The sequence below is a fragment of the Lissotriton helveticus genome, chromosome 10 (assembly GCF_964261635.1).
Source record: "Lissotriton helveticus chromosome 10, aLisHel1.1, whole genome shotgun sequence".
NCBI lineage: Eukaryota > Metazoa > Chordata > Amphibia > Caudata > Salamandridae > Lissotriton > Lissotriton helveticus.
The window spans coordinates 336,588,980-336,614,873 of NC_136071.1; the positions used below are offsets into that span (position 1 = coordinate 336,588,980).

Genomic DNA, 25,894 nt, shown 5'->3' on the forward strand with positions numbered 1-25,894 from the left:
TGTTAGGGAGGTCTTCAGTCTTCAGGCAGGTGCGGGGTACTGCAATGGGCACCTGCTTCTCCCCCAGCTATGCTAATCTGCATATGGTCTGGTGGGAGGAGCAGATGCTCAACCATGAGTATGCCACTGAATGGTCAGAAAATGTGGTCCTTTGTACGAGATTCATTGATCTTTTCATCATTTGGAGAGGGACACCATTCTCTGCCAAGTTGTTTACCTACAAACTGAATGAGAACAACTTGAATTAGAAATTTCCCACTAGTATAAGCAAAGATGAAGTCCACTTTTTGGACCTAATAAATTTGTTAAAAATGACAAGATCCACACAAAGACGTACAGGCAGCCCACTGCTGGAAATTCTATTTTGCATGCGTGCAGATTTCATCCACAAACAAGCATTTGCATTGCAATTAGTCTCGCATTAGAAAGTTTGAGCTGTTGGTATTGTAAATGACAATTTTTTAATTTATGTGTTGGTTTTGAAAATAGCGAAATTAATAACTTTGTCATTTACAATGCCAATAGTTTTAACTTTCGCAAATGTGACACCTATAGCATTTGTAATGCAATATGTGTTGTATTTACGTGACTTAGATGCATTGATATTACAAATAACAATGGCTTTGATTTTTTTTTAATAATGAATACTTAAATACAAGTTATTGTAAATCATAATGGCAATAGCTTAAACTTTTGTAAATAACTTTTGTGAAGATTATGTTGAGTGTCTTTTATTGTGACGAAAATCCAAGAACAGAAGTGAAATATTAACATCTTTTTGTGACATTTTTAATAAAGCTTGAAACATTGAGAGAACATATTTGAACCAGTTGTTGAATGGTTGCACAGACTGATGCTGTGGTGGCGCGGAGTGATGTTGTGGTGGCGACAAGTGATGCTGTGGCGTTCAGTGACACTGTGGTAGCGCATAGTGATGTTGTGGTGCCCCTGAGTGATGCTGTGGTGATGCGATAGAGTGAGGGTGATAGAGTGAGTGCGATAGATAGATAGATGGTTGTGTGTGTGGTTGTGTGTGTGTGGTTGTGTGTGCGTGGTTGTGTGTGTGTGGTTGTGTGTGGGGATGTGTGTGTAGGGTTTGGGGTTGTGTGTGGTTGTGTGTGTGGTTGTGTGTGTTGTGTTTGGAGTTGTGTGTGTGGTTGTGGGGTTGTGGGTGTGGTTGAGTGGTTGTGTGTGAGGGGGTTGTGTGCGTGGGGGGCTGTGTGTGGGGGGTTGTGCGTGTGGGGGGTTGTATGTGTGGGGGGTTGTATGTGTGGAGGGTTGTATGTGTGTGGGGTTGTATGTGTGTGGGGTTGTATGTGTGGGGGGTTGTATGTGTGGGGGGTATGTGTGGGGGGGTTGTGCGTGGGTGGGGTTGTATGAGTGGGGGGTTGTATGTGTGGAGGGTTGTATGTGTGTGGGGTTGCATGTGTTTGGGGTTGTATGTGTGGGGGGTTGTATGTGTGGGGGGTTGTGTGTATGTGGGGGGTTGTGTGTGTGGGGGGTTGTGTGTGTGTGGGGGGTTGTGTGTGTGGGGGTTGTGTGTGTGGGGGGTTGTGTGTGTGGGGGGTTGTGTGTGTGGGGTTGTGTGTGTGTGGGGTTGTGTGTGTGTGGGGTTGTATGTGTGTGGGGTTGTGGGGTTGTGTGTGGGGTTGTGTGTGTGGGGTTGTGTGTGTGTGGGGTTGTGTGTGTATGGGGTTGTGTGTGTATGGGGTTGTGTGTGTATGGGGTTGTGTGTGTGTGGGGTTGTGTGTGTGTGGGGGGTTGTGAGTGTGTGTGGGGTTGTGAGTGTGTGTGGGGTTGTGTGTGTGTGGGGTTGTGTGTGTGTGGGGGGGTTGTGTGTGTGTGGGGGGGTTGTGTGTGTGTGCGGGGGGTTGTGTGTGTGTGGGGGGGGTTGTGTGTGTGTGTGGGCGGGTGTGTAAGTGTGTGGGGTTGTGTGTCCATCCGAGTGAATCTGGACATAGAAATTATTTTCAGTAAAGCGAGAGCGTTTGGTTCATAGACCCACTCGCCAGCAGAGAGAGCCAAGTGAAGACCTCAGAGAAAAAATGTTCACATTCAGGTCAAAGAGCACAAACTGCAATGTATTTATATGGCTTGCTTTTGGTATTTTTGCAGTTTGTGTGCGAGCTAATGAAATATTGTTCCTTATCTCTGTTACCGATACTAGATTCCAATCAGCGCTTTATTCTAGGGTTTGCATATAGCAATAATGAATGATTAATGCTGAAACCAACGGAGATGGTCTTTGGTAAAGACTCTCTAATTCGTAAATTTATTATCAATTGGTCCAATATGCTGCCTGTCCATCTAAGAGAAAACATAAACTTGCATCTTTCCGTAAACTTCTATACACTTGTTCAGATCAGATATGTTCGGAAAAACTGTTATGGCAGTATTATATTCCACTAAGTCCCACCTAGCTCTTTTTCATGGCACAGAGAAACCCTGTGTGCATTTCGTTATATACATAACAGTTTCGCTGGCTTTAAATCACAGGGTAACAGCAACCTGGAATGATGGCAGGAATCTAAGAGCAACCGGTAGGGTGGTTGTGCAGGGCGAGCAAATTAAATAAACAATTTTAGCCTTCTTTAATTGAGAAAGCTAAAAGTTTACCCTGCTGCAACCAAACAACTAATGGTAATGCATTTTACTATTAACTCCAAAGTAAAATCAATCTAACTTTTGCCCAGCAGGTGGCGCTTGTGCCTTATCAATTGCACAAAAAACTAAAAGCTGCTAAAATACTGTAATCTTCGCTGTTTAAACACGACAGAGCACTGTATTATCTGAAGCCAATAAAAGCGTAGTTGTTTGGCTACAAAAATTAACTCTTAGGACCTGCAGTCACCTAAATTAATGGAAAAATGCTATCGGCTTTTATCTGAGTGACAAGAACCCTAGTGGGGCCTGCGGCACTGCAAAGCGTCATCGATATGTTACCGAGCCTGTAAACAACAAGTAACAAGCAGGAAGTGGGATGAGGGAGGGGGTGGCAAATGGTGAGCATTTTGCGGCTGCTTTGATGTTCTCAGTGGCCACGCGGCTCACTGAGAACATCAAAGCAGCCGCGAAAGTGCTTCCAAAGGCTGTAGGCGGACAAATGGTGTGTACGCCCGGCACACATGCACTGTGCCCGAACCGCCTGCAGACTTTTGGAGCATTTTTGAAAGCCCCTTACTATACTCTCGCAGAACAACGCATGCGCGTTGGTTCAGCGAGACCTAAAAAGTGAAATACAGCATACCCTTTGCTGAGAATCTTCACATGAGGGGCAACTGTAATGATAGGCAACTCCTGGAAGAAGTGCAGGAAGTACATAAGAACAGATTCTTGGTGCAGGGGTACAGCTCAGAGGTTGTGGAAGCAGCAAAACACAAAGCAAATGTAAAAAAACGAGAAACTCTGCTGTTCTCTAGGAAGGATTACGGTCAACAAGCAGCACAAGAGCTGAGGATGATCACGGGTTTTAGCTTTTGAACATCACAAAGTGATAAAGATCCTTACACAACACTGGCACCTTATAGAGAGACTTCACCATAGGACGCACTCTCGCCCGAGTAAACCTTTGCTCACCTTCCACCACGCTAAATCTAAGCAGCAGTAATTGGTGGTGAGTAGCCCTGAGAAGGGCACTCTGGAGCATTGGCTAACAAGTAATTCAGGGTTCTGGCATTGCCACAAGTACAAAGCTTGTCAGCATGGTGTAAACACAAAAGAATACAGCTCTTCTTTGACTAACACCACATACCAGATCCGTAAAGCATTTCACTATAAAAGTGAGTATGTGGTGTATGTGTTACAATGCACATGTCTAAACATTTATGTAGGGAGTACGATCTTAAAGGCACACCCGAGAATCCTACAGCACATCAGGGCAAAAAGGAAAGCTGATCAAATTTACCCTGTGGCGCACCACTTCCATGAAGTTGATAGTGGCAATGTTGCTGATCTCACTTATTTGGTGATCGATTCTGTGCCTAAGAACATCTGGGGAGACAGACAGAGAATTGCAGTTAAGGGGACAGGAGCCCAGGTATATTGTAACACTAAACAGTAGGACCCACCTAGCTGAATTCAGAATATGTACACTTGTGATGTCTACTACAGCGTTTATCCTCTCTCGAATCTAGCCATCTGTAGAACCACAACAGACATTTAGACTGAATGTTTCGGTGTATAATATTATTTGTATTTCCTTTAATGTTCCTTTTCGCATTGGTACAGCATAATTTATTTATTTATATTTTGGTTTTTATATAGCGTGAACTAGACCAGAGGGCATCAAATAGCTTTACAAGAATTACATGTACATCGACTACAGGAGCTATAACCATAGACTATGGCTTTACAGGAATTACATGTGCATAGTTTACATCATTTACAGTAGGGATAGCAGAGGTGGGAGACAAAAGTCATACAATACTCGGCAGGAAGCTGGAATACTTTAAAAGAATTACCTATAGATAGATTACAGGAGCTTTAACCATAGGATAGGGCTTTACAAGAGTAGCATGCATTGTTTACGTCATTACAGTAGGCATAGCAGAAGTGGGAGAGAAAAGTCATACAATACCGGGCAGGAAGTGGGTAAACAGGCCTCAATAACAGGTGATGGACACAAGTGGGGGCATGTATTGATTAAGTATTTGGCAAGGGTGGGGTTTCCAGAGGGAGGTTGGGGGTCGAGGTCAGAGAGATCAGTGAGTAGGTTAGAGGGGTATTTGGTAGGTCAAGCAAGGTAGTTTGTCAGTGCAGGCTAATGTGGAAGCTGTTGACAAATTGATGCATCTCAGGGTGATTTTGTTCAATGTGATGATTTTATAATTTGTTTTTGCACTCTAGGTACTGCATTTTATAACTTCAGACCTCCAATTCTTAATGGATTAATCGTGTAGCACCGGGAAGAATGTGCTGGAGCAACTGATCACTTTTGCATTTTCTGATTCGTTGGGAGGAAGTGTGATTCTACATTGTTTAAGATTACCCATTTGGGATTGGCCTTTCAGACTTAGGGTGCTACATACATTATGCAAAAAAGCATACGTGTCTATGTGGTTTCACTGGTGGGTGGTTGCCCACAGAAGAGAAACTTTATACGGGTTATATGGTTATGTAGACTATTCAAGACCATCAAAAGCGGGGTTTTTCTGATTCTGTGTTCCTAAAATCAACATGCTGATAACTCACTATCAGACCTGTGTTACTTTTCATAACATAAAAGCCACCACAGGAATTCTCCCGGTCTTACCGCTTTACAGACATGAAGAGATGAATTGTCAAATTTTCTCCTAAAATAGTCCAATAAAATGAAGACTGTGAGATTGTCAGAACAAAGATGCAAATAAACAAGTTGTAACAGATGGTTCAAGAGCAGAATGATATTGTTTATATAAATAATGTCCTTATTAAACAAGTTTTACCCATATGTCTTCATAGAAACTAGAATGCATACGGAGATCCCACTAGTTTTTTAATTCAAGTTAACATAAATATAACTAAAATGCAAATCGGTGTGTACCACTATTAGTAGGATGTATCTTACTAGTAGCAGGTCAAAAAATAATTGGATGGTCTTGATTAGTCTACAAAACCAAATAACCCATTTGAGTTGCTATTTCTTGGGCAACCAACCTCCAATGAAACCACAGAGACACGGTTGAATTAGGCAAGTTAAGTCTTTCGTGTAGATGCTAGGGCAATGATAATGAGTTGTGTTTCTTGTAGCTAGATTTCTTCTAGGAAATATAATCTATGTCTTGTGGTAATGATTATTATATTATTTTTGTAGGTCTTGTCTTTTGGGTAAAGAAACTGTAATAAAGATCTATATTCTTTCAAAAAAGTCCTATGTAATTAACCTGAAAAAGTGGATATGTACATGCAACATGTGTCCAGGTATTTATTGTTCAGCAATACAGAAAGTTCTGTAATCTAGTAGTGGAATTAAGAGTAATATTTCATTTCAGCCTTGAAGAAGCGGCAAAGTTCGACGCAAAACATGTGTTGGCTGAAGGTTGGCAAGTTGGCTGGACACAATGAAAATTCACTACTTTTTGTTTTGTTCTAGTTATAACCAGTAGTAATTTGCTTCTCGTATAACAGAATGTAATAATTTGTCCAAAGTGACATTTGCTTTGATAACAGGAAGATTGAATGAATAGATAATTAATTTTCAAATAAAAAAGACATTGTTACTATAATTTAAATTTATAGGCCAGATAGAACAACTAGTCAATACCGTGGATGCATGTACAGGGCCATTCAATCTTATTGCCTTAAAACCTTTTTGAATGTGTTAATCTTGTTAGACATTATCACCTGCAAAATGGAGGCCAGCAGGTTTCGTAGTAGGCTCAGTTCCGTTCCTCACCGCAAGGTAATTCGCAAATATTGTGACAAAGGATTACCAACTGCAGTGAGGGAGCAGAGAGCATTCAAAAGATTTAATTGTGATAGTGGCGTTGGACAGCATGGTTGATAATGTTCAGGTTGTGTGGTATTCAGTTACACTCTGGTTGCTGGGTAGCAAAAGTATTTCTCGAGTTGGAGGAGTTGGCATAGACAGGTTTAAGCAGGATTTAATAAAGTTGCAGGTGCAGTACTACTTGCTGCCAATAGGTGCCAACTACCAAAAATCAATATTGCATTTGTTGCCTGTAAGCTGGCTGTGAGAATACACAATGTGACTTAAGACTAGATCAACAGTTCTTGTCACCCACATGTTTGCATTCTTTCCCTCCTGCTCTGTGGTTAGAGTCGTAGCGTCACCAAAGGACGTACAAAGCATGTGCATACTCACTCTTTGGATCATCGATTTCTGCAGGGGATACTCTAACTCCCTTTGCTCAGTAACCAACCATCTAACAAAGCTACCATTTGAAAGAGCGCTGGGCCTTTCAACATAATCTCTTAGTCAAGTTGTTAAAGAGTTTTCCCCATTGGTCGTATGGACCTTTGTTGGTTGACCTGAAGTATTGAACGAGAGAAGACAACAATACATTTCTAACTTGTGAAGCCAATTTGACTTCACTGTAAAGACAAGTAATTGCTGATAATAGTTAAAGGGTTTTATTTGGATTACCAATGAATCCTATATACATGCAAACCAATTATAAGTTCAGTAAATACGGCGATACAGCAGATAAGCTGAACTATCTCAGTAGGTTAAAGTGAAACAGAATAATATGCAGACTTGTGATTGCCGCACCAATAAAGCAACAGATTGATGGAAAGAAGTGTTCCATTAAAAAAAAAATCCCTTCTCTCTGGGTGGTTCGGGGATTTATTTTTAGAATCACTGACATTCTCTCTTGTGACACCTTCCTTCCTCCCTTCTCAATGTGATGTCCGAGATACAGAACTTCTCTCTGACAATACTGCAGCTTACTCAGGGACACTGTATGTCCATTCTCAGCCAAGTGGTTCAACAGAGCAATAGTGTCCTGTTTGCATGCTACCTGGGTATCTGATGGAACTAAAACATCATCTATATACTGCACCAGGACAGAGTTACAGGGCATTATGAGGGACTCAAGATTTTTTCTTAGGATCAGATGAAAGTTTAAGGGACTTTCTGTATACAGCTGTGGGACTCGGCACTGTTACCACTTTCCCCTTTCTAACCCGGTTTCAGAACCCACTTTCTGCCTTTCAGTCTATCTTTCTTTCCTGTCCCCCGTGATTGGTAGTAACCAGACAGGTTATAGGGGTTGGTGGCTACATAAGAGCCTTCAACACCTGACACAGGTGCTTAGCTTAAAAGAATTTCAATGAGAATAAGCCTTGAGGGGACACTGGAGCGTGCCTCTCTCTACGATCCAGACTCCCGCTTGAATTATTGAAGCGGCCGGAGCCACCAATTATTTCAGCCACGCGACAGAAGCCGCGAAGAGTATTCAAAGCGGCAGGAGCCGCTACATAATTCCACAACGCGGCAGAAGCCACGAACAGCAATTCAAAGCGGCAGGAGTAGCTAAACATTTCCACAATGCGGCAGAAGCCACAAAAGAGCAATTAAAAGCAGCAGGAGCCGCAAAACATTTCCACAACGCGGCAGAAGCCGCGAATCAAAGGATTAAAGGGCAAGAGCCATAAAGCATTCCGAACCCTACTGAAGCCCTGAAAGCATCTTTTGTGAAGCAACAGAAGCCGCTGATACTTATCCCTTCACTAACTGCGAGTGCGGTTGTGAGATCTTTTTTGGTTTGTTTTCTAGAGGTGCACGGCAGGAGCCGGCAGCACCTCCTCCAACATGAGGGTATTTTTTTGGTTTACTGCTTTTATTTGTGTCTTGGTTGTACTCTGGAACAAGCGCCAACAAGAGTTGCTAACCCTTTGGTGCAGTTCTTCCTCTTTCCCTCGTGCACAGGCATTCCTTCTTATAGAGACTATGGAGAACCATAAGGCCTTCTGGGCCAACACATATGTACCTATCTGGATAATACTACTTCTTATCCTTGTCTCCTCTAACCTTTCAGGACAACCACGTAGACTAGAATATCTATATCCCCGTTGGTTATTCCTACTGGTAAAGTCCTTCTACCATTTCTGTCTTACGGCTATCCTATTGCTACCCTACAGACGCTGTCTGTATCTCCCTTCAGGTTGCTCCAGCTACGTATCAACACATTCCTTATCTTCCCTTCAGTTCCCAACACACCAATGGTGGTGTAATATTTCGTCCAATCGCCCATACTGTGGTATCAGTGTGGAGGATTGATCCAGAGGTGAGAGGGGTGGCTCTCTTCCTTCCTGTGGTATTCAGGTGAGTGGGGGTTGTAACAGGCACCATGTCAACATATGGTTCTGTAACCATAAGACGAAAAGGAACTGGCTGACCTCATGCAAGGAGATAGATTCAAAAGGCCGGACACAAAATCGCTTACAGTAAACCACTCAGCCGCACATGGAATCTTAAATAAAATCGGAGCTGGATTTGGTATCATAGGAAAACAGGGAACAATGATGTTACTAATCTTTCTCAGATCTTGTACTATGCAGTACTTACCACTAGGCTACTGCAAGCCCATACTGGGCAAGTTGCATGGACTCCCCATTATCTCTTTCAAAATGCCTTGTTGTAACATTGAGTCAATCCCCGGTGTAATCCCAGCAACAGTTTCAGCAGTCAAATTGTACTGAGAAGTTCTTGGGTATTCAGCATTAGGCTTAACATTTATACGGACCGGCTTAACTCCTTTTATGAGACCCATGTCCTTTCCTGAGAAGTCCCAGACTTCAGGCTTCACTCTATCTCTAAGATCCAGTGGCAAACCACCTTTTGTCATCAAAAGTATTATCCACTGTTTGGCCCTTGACATCCCATTTCCAGCGTGCAATTTAGCATACATAGCAAATCGCATCCCAAACGATTAACAGAACTAGAATCAAACACCACAAACTGATGGCTCGCTTCAAAGTACGCTATTTTAAAAGGCATTTCTTGTGCTACATCATTTGTAATTGGTTTATATGCAACTTCTACAACTTGGACTCTTTCTCCATGAGAGAGGTAGGTTTGGAACTTCCGCTGCTCTAACAGTGGAACAGGTAGCACCAGTGTCTATCAAAAATTATACCGGGTGGCCATTCCACTCACCTTCCACGAATTGAACACTCTGTTCTATTCCTAAGACTGTGCTAAACACACAATCTTCCATCCCCCTCAGGCACCGCCATTGTGACAAATGTGAACCGTAACCTTCAAGTGTGTTAAACACAGGACATTGCTGGAACAGGTTTTGGTTCTGGAAGGAATTCGGATTCAAATTTGGGACCTAGTTAGAACTGATTCTAGGGCCACTTACATTTTTCTAAGGAATCAGGGCTTGGGAAACTTGCATCTCTGGAACTTGCTGTACATTAGGGCTTTGCATTCTCTGTCTCAGCACATTTTGTGACTGTACAGGATTGCTGATCTGTGTCTGTACAAACCCTAAATTTTGAACCTGATTCTCATTCATTACTCTGCTGGGATTAAGACAAAATTCCCTCTTCCAATGCCCTAACTTGTTTCAATAATGATATGGATTCAATTTATTTGATGTGGCCACATCAATTCTAGTATTCTGGTCAATCGGGACAGCGCCTCCTCTACCCTGTTGCAGGTAACCATTTCCACCCTGCACCATAGTAAATCCCTGTGGATACACATCTTGCATAGCCTCAACATTTCCTCCACACAGTTGACTCCAACTTCCTCTATGTGCTGCTTTCAACTGTGCCAGCATCAACTTCTCCTTCAATCGCTTGTTTCATTTCCAATTCATCACTATAATATTTTGCGTACCTCAAGATCTCATCAATTGAATTATTGTGCCACCAAATTTAATGCTGTTGAATCATCATGATAACCTCAGGTCTCAACCCTGTCACAAATAGGGACACAAAACTTCCCATATCATTGGATACAAGATTTCCCATGCCACGGTGCTGTTTAAACAGTTGCAACATTCTCTCATAGAAAGAATGCACAGCCTCTTTAGATTCTTGAGTCGTTTTGCCAACCTTAATCCAATCAATGTCTTACGCTTGTATCTTCCATTTCATTTCATTTCATAAAGCTTTATTCGGATCATTTAAAAAACATGTCCATAAAAGCACAAATAATACAGACATTTCATACAATTTCATAGAAAAAACGTAAAATATAAAAATAAAGAATTAACAATTACAGACATAAAAACATCCAGAGGGGGATGGAATAAATATTTAAAAATATACATGTATTTTAAAAACACATACTTTTCCTGGCGCTAATCGCTTTAAGCAAAAAGGATGCAGTAAAAAAGCAAATGTCCGGATGGTTCAAGTTGAAAATCAATTTCATAGCCTCCGTTATATTTCTCACTCCAAATCTAATGAATAATGGCTTCAAGTAGTATTTCCTTAGCTCAGTGTACAAATCACATGTTAACAAAAAGTGCTTAGTGCATTGTTCAGTTTTATTGTCACATTTACAGGGGCCAACAGGGCGCATTTTGGTGTTCGGATACGCAACCAGATAATGCACTATACCCATCCTCATTCTGGTTAGTACAAACTGGTGCGAAATTCTTGTCACCTGTGATAAATATGGGCTAAAACCAGTGAATTCATTCAAGCTTTTGTATAATTCACAAGTAATCAGCTTGGAATCCTCTAAGAAATGCTTTTCATTACAGTAATTTAGAAAGGTTGTTTTCACATCAGATTTGGGGATTTCCGAGAGACTGTGGGGGTCCGTTAATACATTGATCCCGAATAATTTTTGTACCCAATCAATGATATATTTAATCCATGGGATCTTCAGGTGTTGGTCCAGTAAAAGACAGTCCTTAATTATTGCTCTATTCAATGAAGTACCATCACTGAGCCAGATAGAGCGCCACAGTAGTATGGGCCTTAGCATGATCAAATCGCTTAATGCTTGGATCCCTGTTTCATTGTGAACCAAGGAATTGGAAGTAGACTTGGGTAGACATAAGAGCCTTTTCAGGAAGAGGTTCTCCTCTACCTGCAGGCTCTTTGCATATGACACACCCCAAACTCCTGCCCCGTAGAGGGCAGCAGAAAGACATTTTGCTTGGTAGATATTTAACATGTCTTTAATGCGTCTATTCCCCAGTTTCTTGGCAAACAGAAAGACCCCATTGGCACTCCTGATCATCTTAGTTCTGAGCACCTTATGTTCAGTGTCCCAGCTCCCATTATTAGAAAAGGTTATTCCCAAATAACAAAAGTTCTCGACCTTTTTCACTGATTCCCCATCGATAACGTAGTGGGTTTTACATCTTTTTTTGACTTTTCCAGAATAACATTCCATTACATAAGTCTTAGCCTTATTAATTACCAATTTCCTGTTCTTAATAAAGGATACAAAACAATTCATTAAACGTTGGAGACCCAAGGGAGTCCTAGACAGTAACACTGCGTCGTCCGCATAGAGTAATACAGGTATGTTAAAGTTATTGACTCTAGGGGCGTCTGCAGCGACTGCCTGCAGGGCAGATTCAACCTCATTAATAAAGAGTGTAAAGAGCAGGGGTGCTAAAACGCACCCCTGTCTAATACCCCTTCCTATCCCAAACTTAGTAGTACATTCCCCGTTGGGTCCATAGCGGACACTGGTGCGAAGTTTTTCATACAGTCGGGCTAAGAAATAAATAATTCCTTCGGGAGCGCCCATTTCCAGTAATTTGGCCCATAATATAGCGTGGTCTACCAAATCAAAGGCACTACTAAGATCAGCAAAACAGAGGTAAAGCGACCCTTTTTTCGCCTGGGTATATTTTCCCACTAATAGCTCTAAATTCAGACACTGTTCTATGGTACCACGGCCTTTCCTGAAGCCAAACTGACAATTACTTAATATCTCGTTTGATTCAGCCCACTCTTCAAGTCTTACAAGGAGAACCCTACTCATAATTTTAATTGAAGAATCCAATAAGGATATGGGTCTATAGTTTTTGGCATCCCCCCGATCTCCTTTCTTGAAAATAGGGATGATTATTGACTCTTCCCAAGTGGACGGTATGTTATAGCAAATAGCTGCATTGAAAATTTTGGTAAGCAGAGGGCCCCAAATATCTGGCGCAGTCTTGTACACGTCTATGGGGACGCCATCTGGCCCCTGGGCCTTACCTCCTTTACTGGCTCTTATACTAGCCATAGTCTCACTGATGGTAATATCCAAGGCTAGGATAGGCCATCTATCGCCATTGATATCTGATAGATTACTAGAGTCAAAGATATTAGAATAATGCTGGATCCAAGAATCCATGCTCACGTTAGAAGTGAGTTCTGGGACCTTGTCTTCTTTTAAGAATGGGCTATTCACCGTGGACCAGAACAAGATACAATTATTCGTGTCCGCTGCTTGGGCGAGATTATCCCAGGCTTCTTGCTGTAATTCAGCTTTTCTACGTTTGAGGGTCGTATTAAATCCCTGTCTAAGTTGGACCACCAAAGCTTTGTCCCTTGGTTTAGCTGCAAGGGCCTCTTTAAGTTCCTTCCGGGCATTTGAACAGGCATGGTCAAACCAACCCCTTGGGCCCCTTACATTAGACCCAGCCTCTTTGGTGAATTTTTTGTTGATAATGGAATTAATACTGTTAAAGTGATCAATACTGTCGGACGAGGTGTCTTCCTCTTCTAAAATTGCCGTAATGTCCATCAGACAACTACAAATAATGTAATCTGATATTACTGCAGCTTTTTCTCCTTTCCACCTCAGTCTATAACCATTCTGTCTATGGGGTTCAATATTGTTGATACTACCTTGTTCACAGTCATGATTATTGACCCAGAAGGTTAATTCTGTGCACAAACAGTTATGGTCACTCTACATAATGTCTATCACCTTGGGCATCGGACATAGCGGGGCAATAGTAGAAGACATGCAAATAAAATCAATAACGGTATTAGCGCCCCTTCCTTTAAAAGTAGGTATATTTCCACCCATATCATTTTTAGCATTGTCCATGACCTCCAGGTCATAATGAGTCATAAAATTATTCAAAGTTTCCCCATAGGTGTGATGGGGAAAATGGACTTCAGCTTCCCCCTGTCGGTTATACACACCACAAACCTTCTGGGAAGATAATGGGCACACAGGTACATTAAAATCCCCCACAAAAATATATTCAAAAACACTATTAAAATTCCTCACGAAATTGTTCACTGCTGTATCTAATTCATTAATTGCTATATGTCTAGTGTTGTCAAAAACATTATTATAGAAATTTATCAGTAAAATGTTTCTGCCAGATTCTAGTGTAAGCCATAAAATTTGCAAATGCGCCCCCACATTAACAATTTTTTTCACAAGAACGGGTAATTTGACAGAAATTAACACCAACAGACCGCCCTTAGCTCTACCGTGAATTGAGGGTGATGCTGGGAGTTCATAGGACACATATCCCTCAATGCCTTTAAAATTTTTACTCCAGGTTTCCTGGAAACACAGGATGTCAAACAGATACACAAAATCATTCCAGCCTAAGGCATCCTCCTTGGCCGTAATTCCCGCAATGTTCCAGCTAGCAATGTAACAGGTAATCTTTTCTTTTTCTTTGCTAGCATTTGGCGATTCAACACTAGATAAGGGCATGTTATTCTCTATATTAAAAAGCTCTATGTTAGGTGTAAGGGTTGGGATATCTCCCCTAGTCAAAGTACAGTTCAAACATACAGTGCCCGTTTCTTCACTTAACAAAACGTCTTCTTCAATTGGAGTACTAAACCTTAGATCCCCGGAAGGTTCAATCTCATGTCAATCATTCTGGTCTAGGTGACTCAGGGACTGAAACCTATTCTGAGTAGGGACCTGATAAACCATTCCGTTGTCAAACAAAGGGGTGTTACCAAATGGTACAAATGGGTTGGGGGTGTAAATTAAGGGAACATTCCCCCCAAACATAGAATTCCCCATATGCAGCGGAGGGTTGAATGAACCATTTTGTGGGCCAAAAAAGAAGTTAGGCATCATTGGTCTATTCATCATAGGTGGATAGGCAGAGTTACTCGGAGCCCTCTCTTTACCGTTTAATGGTAGTTGCCCACCAAGGTGGTTATAGAAGTAGCCCAGTGGTCTTGCAATTACTTCAGTCTCCGACTGTGTAATTGCGGCCGCTCTAAGCAAGACTGTTGCCACATGTTGTGGATGTTTAAAATTTATTATCACACAATCCCCGCTGCCAATTTTTTTGGTGTTACCTATCCAGTTGACTCTTCTGATGGAGACAATTTGGTCAGAATAGCCAACTGGGTAGCCACAATGACGGTTAAGCCAAGAAATGGTTTTATTTCTCAGAGAATCAGGTGTCTCATATTCACTTGGGGGCTGAGTGAGAATGGGGACATTAGTTAAAACCACCACATAAGGTACACAGTCGGGTGGTAGATCAACAGGGCGTCTACAAGTCCTAATGGGCACCTCATTAGATCCTCCTATCGTATCAGTTGGAACTAGCACCACTGGTGCTGATACTTGAGTGGGGGCTTGCATGGGGACTGATGGTTTAATACCCGGCAAGGTACTTGTACCCCCATTATTTAATTGGTTTGATGATCTTCCCACCTCCTGAGTTGATGTGAGTAGTGGCTTCTGTGGATTTGGTTGTTCATTAGAGGTGTGTTTCCTAGTATTGGGGGGGGGGGCACTAGTAGAGACTTGGAGCTGCTCCTTATCCCTACTGGGAACCGTAACGGAACAGATTGACTTTTTAATGTCAGCTAGGGATTTTTCCATGTTGTCTGCATGATTACCCACCAAGCCCCTTAACCTAGCTACTTCCTCCTGGAGATCTCCTATCTTAATAAGCAATGGCTCTACCACCATACTAAGTTTGCTGAGAATAGTACTCGTTAATGAGTCAATTAGGTCTGGCCTTAAGAAAGCATATTTATCTTGGTTTGGGGTAGCTAAATCATCGGTATGTTCCGGTTGGGTCGTATCTTTTTTTCTTCTAGAGATATGACTACCTCGCTTGGTTATTGGTTTTCTACAGGCTCGCATAAATTTGGAAGCCCTCCCAGAATGCTGAGGTGTCCCCCCAACATTATCACCTTGGTCATCTTCCCCCATTATTGACTTATCTGAGGCCTTAGTCGCTTCGACGTTTATACTGATGATGCTATTATCAAGTTCTACAGGAGCGTCCGTATCATTAGCAATATTATCAGAGTTTACATGATTATTTGCATCGACGGGCAGAGTCAATGGAGGGTCTGCAATAGTAATTTTCCCTAATGACTTCCTCCTGTCGCAGTTGATTTTTGACACCACTTTAAGTAAATAATTATCCGGCAATGTACTTTGGACAGACATTTCTGCTATTGCTTTGACAGTATCCAGTACCCAGTAGACTGTAAGTTAAAATGCAAGGGGAAACATGTGGCTTTACCACGGATTATCCTTCAATGGTACTCACAGCTCGTGCCAAGGGGGGTGGCCCTGCCCGGCCTCTTCTGGCCCCTGACGGCCACAGACGGCCCCGCCCTTGTCCCGGGCTTCTCCCGCGCGCGACTCGCGGGGCGATAGGGGGGTTCAGCCTTTATCCGGCGCCTCCGGCGCTCACTGCTCGTCACGGGCGCGCTTGTGGCAGAGGGAATGCTGGGGAGTGTGGTCCGGTCTCTCGGGACGCCTCCCTCACCTCCCGGCGTATGCCTCCGCTTTTCGCTTCTCCCGCCGTTCCCCTCACGGCAATGCCCGATGGCAAGTACTTCAGGTAAGCCTGTTGTTCCCCCACTGGGCTCCCGGGGGGTCAGCCTTTATCCGGCGCCTCCGGCGCTCACTGCGCGTCACGGGCGCGCTTGTGGCAGAGGGAATGCTGGGGAGTGTGGTCCGGTCTCTCGGGACGCCTCCCTCACCTCCTGGCGTATGCCTCCGCTTTTCGCTTCTCCCGCCGTTCCCCTCAAGGCAATGCCCGATGGCAAGTACTTCAGGTAAGCCTGTTGTTCCCCCCTTCCATTTCAAAAAGGCTATTCACCATAAGCGACGGAGCATGAGATATTGGATTTCTCTGGATACTATAGAGCCACTTTGCATTTTGCCCACAAATCACTTGGTACCACAGTATCACAAAGGGTAGTCAAATCTACCCACAATACCAGTAAATTCTTCACAAATCGATCAACCTGGGTATACCACTCCACTGGTTTATCTCTCAATTTATGGAAATTATTTGTGAATGATACTAGATCAGTCCTACACAACGGTACATGAATGTAATGAATGTAACCTCGACAATGAGAAATTTGAAGCACCTTCTCCATCTATCAAAGACGGAGGTGAATTTCCCTTCCCTTTCTTCTGATCTTTCTTCTTAGCCCATCTGCCTTCCTACTTGTCTAATTTACGCCATTTACAGAGGCTACCAATTAACTCCCAAATTTACATTTTCATTCATTCCGGGCGCCCACATACTGGTTATGTCATTCTGTGAGGATTTGGTTGTACTTGTACTTGTACTTAAATCGAAATCATACAATCAAGTTAATTCTGATAGTTAATTCTGATAGCTTATTGTGATCTTGTCCAGCAAGCTTAGTAGCATCCTTGCATATGTATAAAAAGTTAATTCTCTTAATAGGAATCTAATATGGAAAGATCAAGATTTCCTGATATCATCTCATCTAATTCTAATTCGACCACATCCACTGCATTCTCCCTTTCTAGAGACTGGAGTTCTCTGCACAATCCTGAAACAGGTTTGATTAACATATTAAATAATGATGTAAAACGCATGTTTAATTTATTTGTGCATTTAAGTAGTGTAATAGTGCATGTCTATGTTGTAATATACATTGTGCACTGCATGCTGCTTTTCTGCTTCATTTTTTAATGGCTTGCAGTGTGATGCTTTTCTGCTAGGTAACAGTTTTAAAGGATAAATATTAGCACTGGTGGGTGGGGGACAGAAAACACATATATTCTGTGTATTTACATTTTCTTTTTGTGTTATCATAGTTTTGGTTGGTTGCCAATTCCAAAATGGCTTCGCTTTTCCCAGTTCTGCGAAGTAGAAAAAAAAGTTTACATCATTTTGCTGAGAGAAGCTTGACCATGCTCTGTCTTCACTGAAAACTTTGCAACTTCAGCTGACTATATTCGAGGCCATTTGATATGAACGCTGGTGAGTGGCTGTGGGCCAAAATGATAACCACGAGAACAGCTGAATGTCTGCCAAGGATAAAAGTCAAATGCCTACCAAAAATGACCACCTGGAAACAGCTGAATCACTGAAAACGAACATTTCAAGTCCTGATGATGAACCGGAACAGTCGAACTTGTATTTATCAGTTTGTCAAACAAAGTTATTCATGGACATCCTGAAAATTAACAAATACATTGTCAATTAACGGACATCCTGAGAAATAAGAACTGCAATGTCATGACCAATCAGAGAAAGGAAAACTGCAAGACTTGAAACATTTGAGGGTAGAGAGCCAGCAAATACAGTATAAATATCAGAGCAAAATTGGGTTTTAATGACACAGAAGCTGATCGCAGAGAGAAGCTGATTGCACTGCAGCTGTTTGAGGAGATGCTGGGAGCCTGATACTATGCCAGAATGCTCACTGATAACCCCTGTAGGTTGGAGATTCGTTGCGGGACACTAGCCTGGGTGAGAGTTTCGCAGAGGAGGCCTGGGTTAGTAAGTATAGTTGGGGTTTAGTGCTGGGTAGGAAGGTTTTAGTGTAGAAATCTTTAGAATTAAATGCAGGTTTGAACTATGGTTCTCTGATCTTTTCATGAAGAATTCTCTTTCAGGTACATGACCAAAGATTGATGCATGTTTTATTTTAGAGAATAATACAATTAATGTGAACCTGAATTTTTCTCTTCATGACTTTTATTAACAGTTTTTCTTGATTTATTTCCTGAATAAATGGCAATGTTCAGTGAATGGCAATGCTCAGTGAAAATTAACAATGACAGAATAAATGATAATTTTCTTTTATGCAAATTCTTTTAGAGTCAATTAATTATGCAAATCAATGTATTGTTGTAGTAAGGTTAAGCTGGTCTTGACAATCACCATCAACTTACTCAACTAATTGGTCCATTGACCTAATTGGCAGGGTATATTGATGCATAGATTAGTTTAGTAGAATTATTGAGGAAAACAAATGTTGGCGTTAAAAATCTGTGCTTAAAAGGTATCCTGTCACAGGAAAGAATTCACTCAACCCATTTTATATATATATTTGCAAGGGTCTGGGATAAAGTGTGTGTGTGTGACTAGGTGTGTTGTACTTCGGTGTTATGGGCCCCACCGGAGTGACCTGGACCCTGGGTTGGTGATATTTCTGGGTGAGTGCTGCATCATGACCCATTGAAAAACCTAATCAAATCATCTGACTCTCATGAATTAACACTGTTTTGGACTCCAGAAGTATTGGACATTATCCCTTCCTGGAGCTTGAAATACATATTGTTTTGTCACCATATTCGGGATCAAAGGAGTTCTTCCCATACCTCCACATCCGGGGGCAACAGGAACAGTAATTGGCGTATTTTCTCCAGTCGGAACCATCCAAGCATGCGTCGTGGTCCCTGATGACTCAAGTTTATACAAGGAAATTTCATGACCAATAGTAACCGGAACAGTTATTGCATCTGGGGCAATAGAAACAGTAGAGTTAACAGCAGCACGAATCCTTAAACTCTCTCACAAAAGGTACAGACTCGTATTCACTGGGGTGGTGACTCTCTCAGAGTCTCCACCGGTAACAATACCACTCATTCCTTCAGGTTGGTCACATTATCAGGAGGTGGAGTGGTTGACAATAATATATCTAAAAAGTCATCATTAGAATCACTATCACCGCCTGATCGCTCTGAACTCTCTACTGTATCCTCGTTTTTCTTTTTCTCTTTCTGAGCTTCCTCACTCATCAATGCAGGATGTAACGGAGTTCCTCTACCGTGAATTGTTCCCTTTTCTTTAACATGAGCAGCACGCTCCCAGCCATTAAGTGCCTCGTACTGTGCAGGTCTAGGAGGTGGCTTCATCTGAACCAACAGATTTCTCAGACTTTCAAATTAAATGAGCTATTGCGTGGAAACATCAAAGAACCTTTTTTTCCAGTGATCTTATGCCATTCACTTAGCCCAATGCTTGTGTGGAGCCCCATATTTATGGCCATATAGTGACCTGCGGAGAAGCCGGCGGCGCCTCTTCTTCGCTAACAGGGATGCTCACAACTCGCCTAATCAGATCTCGTATAGCCTTAAAAAATATATTTTTCAGCAATAATATCAACAATTACAAATAATATTTCATTTCAAACGGTCTACTATTCCTAGTTGCTAAGTAAGACTGTGCAGTTAGGCAACATAAGCTTAAAAAATATGTAGGACTAAGTCCATTCATACCATTAGAATCTGTTGACTTGATTCCTGACTAGCTCACAGTATGCTATCTGTGCCCCTAAACTGAAAGGGCACCAGGTGAAGTCTGCCACCTCAGAAAATAACAACCCTAATTCCCTCAAGGAAATGGTGGAAACCGATCTTACCCTTTTGTTAGTAGCCCAGGCATGCCCAAAGAGAGACACAAGAAGTACACAAATGCTGCAAAGATTAAGAGAATGGAGCAAAACAACATTCCAAGCATTAAAAGAATGGTGAACAGATGAGCAGTTCAACCATTTTACATTTGCATTGGAATATGTGAATACATATATTTGCACTTCTGCCTAGTGCTGCCTATCCTATAAAGTGTAAGGTGTGCACGCCTGCCAGAATACCTTAGTGTGGTCTAACTCCCCATTTACCTGCAGGCGTGGATCATCTGGCAGCCAGCCTTGGTGTAGAGCAGGCCTCTGTCCTCTTCAGGTAGGTGTTGGAATTCAGCAGGGCTAGAATTCAGGCATGGGGCGACCTTTGACAATCCATCAAGATGCACCTCTGTCTAAACAGAGGTATAGTGCAGTTTATATAATCAACTTGACCCATTTGTTCTGTGCCTGAGTCCTGTTCCTGTTGTCATTGTTGATTCTATCCACCCACAGCTGTCACCGAACAGACCACAAACAACTATATTTTGCGCAGTGTACGAAGTCCTTCTACAGAATTTTCTATGGCCTGATAATAAGCCTATGTTAGGAATGTAATTCTAAGCAAACCATTTCTGTCTCGCTTCTTCGGAGCTCTCTGACCACCCTCAGCATCAAGGCTCGACAGTTTCTTCATTTTTATGAACTACAAACTTTTTTTTTTAAATATCCTCTCTGCTAGAGGTGGGCAAGCCACTGAAATCTGAAGCCAGGCTCAGCTGGAAGCATGACCCTGGCTCAGATCAAGGTCATCTTGGACAGGGCTTTAAGTGGGATGATAAAACTGGGAGGGGGGGTCTCTTAAAGTGCCAAGGCTTAACTAAATAATGGCGTGGCCTGAACATGCAAACTAAAAATCTGTTTTTCCCATCTTGTGCTGCCCGACTTAAATGTTACTTTTTTTCTGTGTTTTCTGCATTCAGATATATACAACTGACATAAACCTAAACCAAGCCAAAACGATTTGCTGTGTCAATGGTTGTTATCAGTGTACGATAAATGAGTAACAATGATTTTGTCCTAAATAATATTGAAAAATGTTCAATTATGAAATCATGAGACTGTGACTTAAACCTTATTAAGGTCTGTGAAAGAGGTAGTGGTCTTCAAACGGTGTCAATCACTCCCATTCTTCCCTTCACACCACACTCATCTGCAGTCTAGGTTAGCCACGAGTACCCTTTTTCTCTTTAGAGCTTTCTGGAATCCTCCATCAGCATATCTCACTACTCATATCTTTCCTCTTCAGCACTATCTGTTAACTCTCCTCGGTACATACTCAATCACATGTCCTTGACTTCACCACCGCCAAACACTTAACACACGCACTCACCTGTAACAAATGCTTTTTCATTAACTTACACCTTTGTCAATATTTTGACCACTATATACTGCATTGACACACATTTTCATAGAAATACAGTTCCGACTGGCATATGTGACCAGTGCTCTGTACACTTTGCAGAGGGGCCATTCTGAATAAATACCGTTTTAATTCATTGAAAGCCACTGTGGGAAACTCACTCTGCCTTCAGCCTCAACACCAGAATTCTCTGTTCGTAGCCCATTATAAACACTTGGATGTGACTCAGATCAAGGTATGCAGTATACAAGAGAAATAAACTTCACCAAAAAAAACTACAAAAACTCAACATAAAAGAAATGACACAATCTTATAGAATAGAACATTAAGTAAAATGTGAAATATAAACAGGAGCGAAATTGCTGACTTGGATTACCTTAACGTGTTTTACAATTATTGTTTAGCAACTGATCAGTGTCTTTTTCTGTAAAATGAAGGACATGAATATAGAGTCTGATAAGAACCCGTTTCAGTTTGTTTATAATTACTACCAATTCTGAGGCCCAGAGGGAACAGCCAATGTAAAGCCCTGCTGTTGGAACTTAAAAGCCCAAAATGAGATGAGCTTTTACGGCGATGTGGCTCATTGGTAAAATTGCTGACTAAACAACATGGGAAAAGCAGGTTCAAATCCGTCCTAGACCCCGCATCCTGGCAAAACTTCCTGTGTCAGAAATAAAATATATAACATCTGTAGTCAAGCACTATTATGTCCTTGAGTAAAGGTTGAGCTATGTACAGCTGCCAAGATAAAATGTGGATTTGACCCATCACCCATTCTTTAATCTCATGCCCAAGAATGAAGACGAAAGCATGAACCTTTCAAGTCTGATACAGATTTCCATCAGGTGGCTGAATTGTACAGTGTGAAGTGGGAAAATGTGGGGTCAATTCTTGCTTCCCTGCTTGGCCAAAGTAGGGGATCCTTTTTAGGTCTTGCCTAGGCAATGCATGCAAGGTTCTTCGAGACATGCTGTATTCAGAATATGGGCTTTGACGACAGCAATCTTTTTGAATGGTTCTTCTTTCTGTCCTTTGGAAATGCCAGCTTTTTTTTGGTGGATACGCTTAGTAGTCACTCCTTCTGGACTTTTGTATCCTCCCATGAGGACTGCCATTGTTACATGTGTTGTTACTCATCAGGCTATGTAGAGAGCTTTAAAAGTAGTTTTTTTTCTTGGCCTGTCTCTGCTCGTTAATTGTTCTGTTTACTTTGCTTCTGCAGCTTAATTTGCCCTGCCTTCACTTAATCTCCCTGTGGTGTCTCCTCACCCCGTCCCATAACAGTGCTGGTCTACCCCACCACCACTTCGATATCATTTTTTTTTTGTTTAATTTAATTTACGATTCTTATACTTTATTCTCCCTGTGACCTCTATCCCCACCCCATCATTCCTCCCACAACACTACTTGTCCATCCCCACCACTTCTCCAAGATTGCTGCAAACGCCGCTTTAAAAAAAAAATTACATTAGTACAGTTATTTAGTGGGCAGGGGGGAGAATAAGTGATTATCCCAAAATCACAAGGTGTTGAGCTGACGCTCAGGCTCAAACACGGATCCCCAGCTCCGAGACTGCGGCTATCACCACTACGCCACACCCTCTCACTCTGGGGATCAATGTTGGAGTCTCCTTTTTTGATACAGCAGTGCCGTCAAATTGCCTCAAAGGTGCTGCTGTTATGTCAGCGGACTTGAGCGGCCGCGCGCCTATTAGCAAGGTGCCCAATGCTTCAACAACGGGTTCAATGCTTGTTTATTTAAATCACTGCTTCTTATATTTAATCTCTCTGAGCCACCGGTCTCCACCCTCTCACCCCCTCCCACAACACTGCTTGCCCGCCCCCACCATCCCTCAAAGATTGCTGCAATCGCTGTTTAAAAAAAAAATATATTATTTAAAAGAATAAATTGAAATAGCAAAGGCGAGAATACGTGATTTGCCAAAATGCACAGAATGTTGAGCGGACGCCGAGGCTCAAACCACTGATACCTAGCTCTCAAGTCTACAGCTCTAACCGCTGCCCCACATCCTCTCACTGCACAAATTGGCGATATTTTTCCCATAGCAGGTTGGGTACATTTGAGCAACATTTAACCTTGTGTGCGCAATATATATATATAGATTGGGCAACACCGGCAGAGGGTCTGCAATTTTATGCTGACGCCTTTGGCTTAGTGCGGACCGCTTCCAATGCTCTCACCTCTGGCATGATTTTTGATTGCGTGTCTGTGTGGCGACGAGGTGGTGGAGCCCAGGATATGCAGTAAAGGGAGAACAAAGTAGCTGTCTGTCCATCCTTCACAGGGTTATATGGGGGGGAATGAAGTTAAAACACAGGATATCTTCTTGCTGAGTAGGGAACTTGGTTGAAGGCAGTGAATGATACGTGTAACAGCTTGCTATAAAAAATTTCACCAGGTTTATTGTGTAATTTTAAAGCTGCATTTTCCGCCACCCAAAAGGCAGAGCACGCAACAAAACTGCACACTCCAAACTACATAATTACACTTCATGTCACTTAATTACATTCCACATATATCCACCCAGCTCCAAAACACATAATTACATGGAACAAAATTCAACTACGCAACGAGCTATATATTTACACTCCACATAATTCCACACCATGCCACACAACCCCACATCATACAATTACATACCACACAACATAATTACACTCCACTCCATACCACATATTTGCACTCCATATAAATCTACTCCATGCCAGATAGCAAAACTCCACATAAATACATTCCACACCAGTGCACATAAGTCCACTCAACATAATTTAACTCAACACAATCCAATACCACACAATTCCACTCCATCTCACAAAATTCCACTGCTCAACACATAATTCCACTACACCCCACAAACATCCACACTACACAATTCTACATCATATTTTAACACCACACCACAATTCCACTCAATACATACCACTCCGCAACACACAATACTACTACACATAAGGCACCTACACTTAATACCACATAATTACTATCCATATAATTTCAAGGGACAAGCATGCACTGATCCAGCACTTCCCATATAAGTTATCTTCAGGTCTTTCAGCACTGTTCCTTTACCATAACTTTTCAAAAAGTTCAAACCGCAAACAAACACTCTCCTCCTCTTCTTTCTGTCTTTTCTGCGTATTCAATTCTACCCTTTTATGCGTCTATAACCTTTTCTCCCCTTCATTCGCTCTCTCACAAAGTCTTTCTACCACTCTGTCTAGAGTTCATTCACAACTTAGTAAACAAACCACCTATCACTTTTAATCTTACTTTCTATCTATTTTATACAACTCTCACCCCTATCTATTCACCATACCACATATTTCCTATCAGAGGCGCAACTAGAGCCAAATTTCGGGGGCAATAGGCAGAGTGTAGATGAAGGGGTGAAAAAACAACAAAGCCTTGTTAACACGTAAATGGTCTTTTAAAGAACTGTGAAGTACTCTGGTGCAGCTGCAATAAGCTCAAAAACGGTCTGTGTGTCAGTCTGGGAAGCTGTCTCAGCCCGGGCTGACAGAGACAACAGGGGGGGGGGGCCTGAATCCCTTTGAGCCCTATGGGCGTTGTGCGTATGATTTCCCTACACTACACAACACCCCATAAAATAACCCCACACAATTCCACAACTAACAATTCCAATTTAAATTACATAATTCAGCTACAAACAACATACACCCATTCCAAACAAAATCATAAGTAAAAAAAATATCATTTACAACACAAATAGCTCCAACTTTCACAAATGCGAGGCCGATTGCATTGCAAATGCCTGTTTCACTAAGCTTCCTTTTTCCTGTCACATATGAGAGCACCTTCGAATACGTGAATTCAGAAGGTGTGCTGTGCAAAAAGCTCTCTTGCGTTTGATTTAGTAGTCTTTAACATTGCAGTGTATAATAAGAATTTTGGCCACATATGGGTACACATGACATCTGACTCACCTGCATTGTCATCAGTGCGGAGGAAAGAATGTTTCTCGGTGCATGTTTAAAAATGTACTTTTAATAAATATTTCACAAAATAGACATATATTCTGATGTACTATGGTGAAATGCTTCCAACGTGTAAACAAATACACTTACTTTTATTTATTTATTTATTTAATGAGATTTTATATAGCGCGAACTTTACCTGAAGGTGTCAGAGCGCTTTACATAAGAACCAGTTGCAAAACATAAGGACTAAGGATTACATGCGTTACATAAAAGATACAAACAGAAAAAATTGCAAATGTACAAGATGTAAAGTCACACAAGGAAGAGATATAAACAGAAAGAAAAATTGCAAATGTACAAATAGTAAAGTCACTCAAGGAAGAGATACGAATGGATATACTCGAAGGGTAACATAAATCTATCTGCAGTCAGGTCAACCGCTCGGGTACCAACCCCTTCGCTTGAATTACACCCAGTTGTATCCGTCTCCTCCAATCCTCTCGAGCTCGACACTGTTTCTGG

At 41.9% G+C, this 25,894-nt stretch overlaps 1 long non-coding RNA gene across 2 annotated transcripts; it reads right to left on the bottom strand.

The window, feature by feature from the left end:
- Positions 1 to 25,894, bottom strand: LOC144785189 (uncharacterized). Of its 2 annotated transcripts, XR_013601803.1 has the most exons (4): positions 25,826 to 25,894; positions 18,965 to 19,105; positions 17,694 to 17,814; positions 1 to 224 (listed from the first exon to the last, which is right to left on the bottom strand). It is a non-coding gene; the product is annotated as an uncharacterized LOC144785189 (long non-coding RNA). The 2 variants fall into 2 exon arrangements; XR_013601802.1 differs by lacking the exon at positions 1 to 224 and having other exon boundaries at positions 17,335 to 17,814.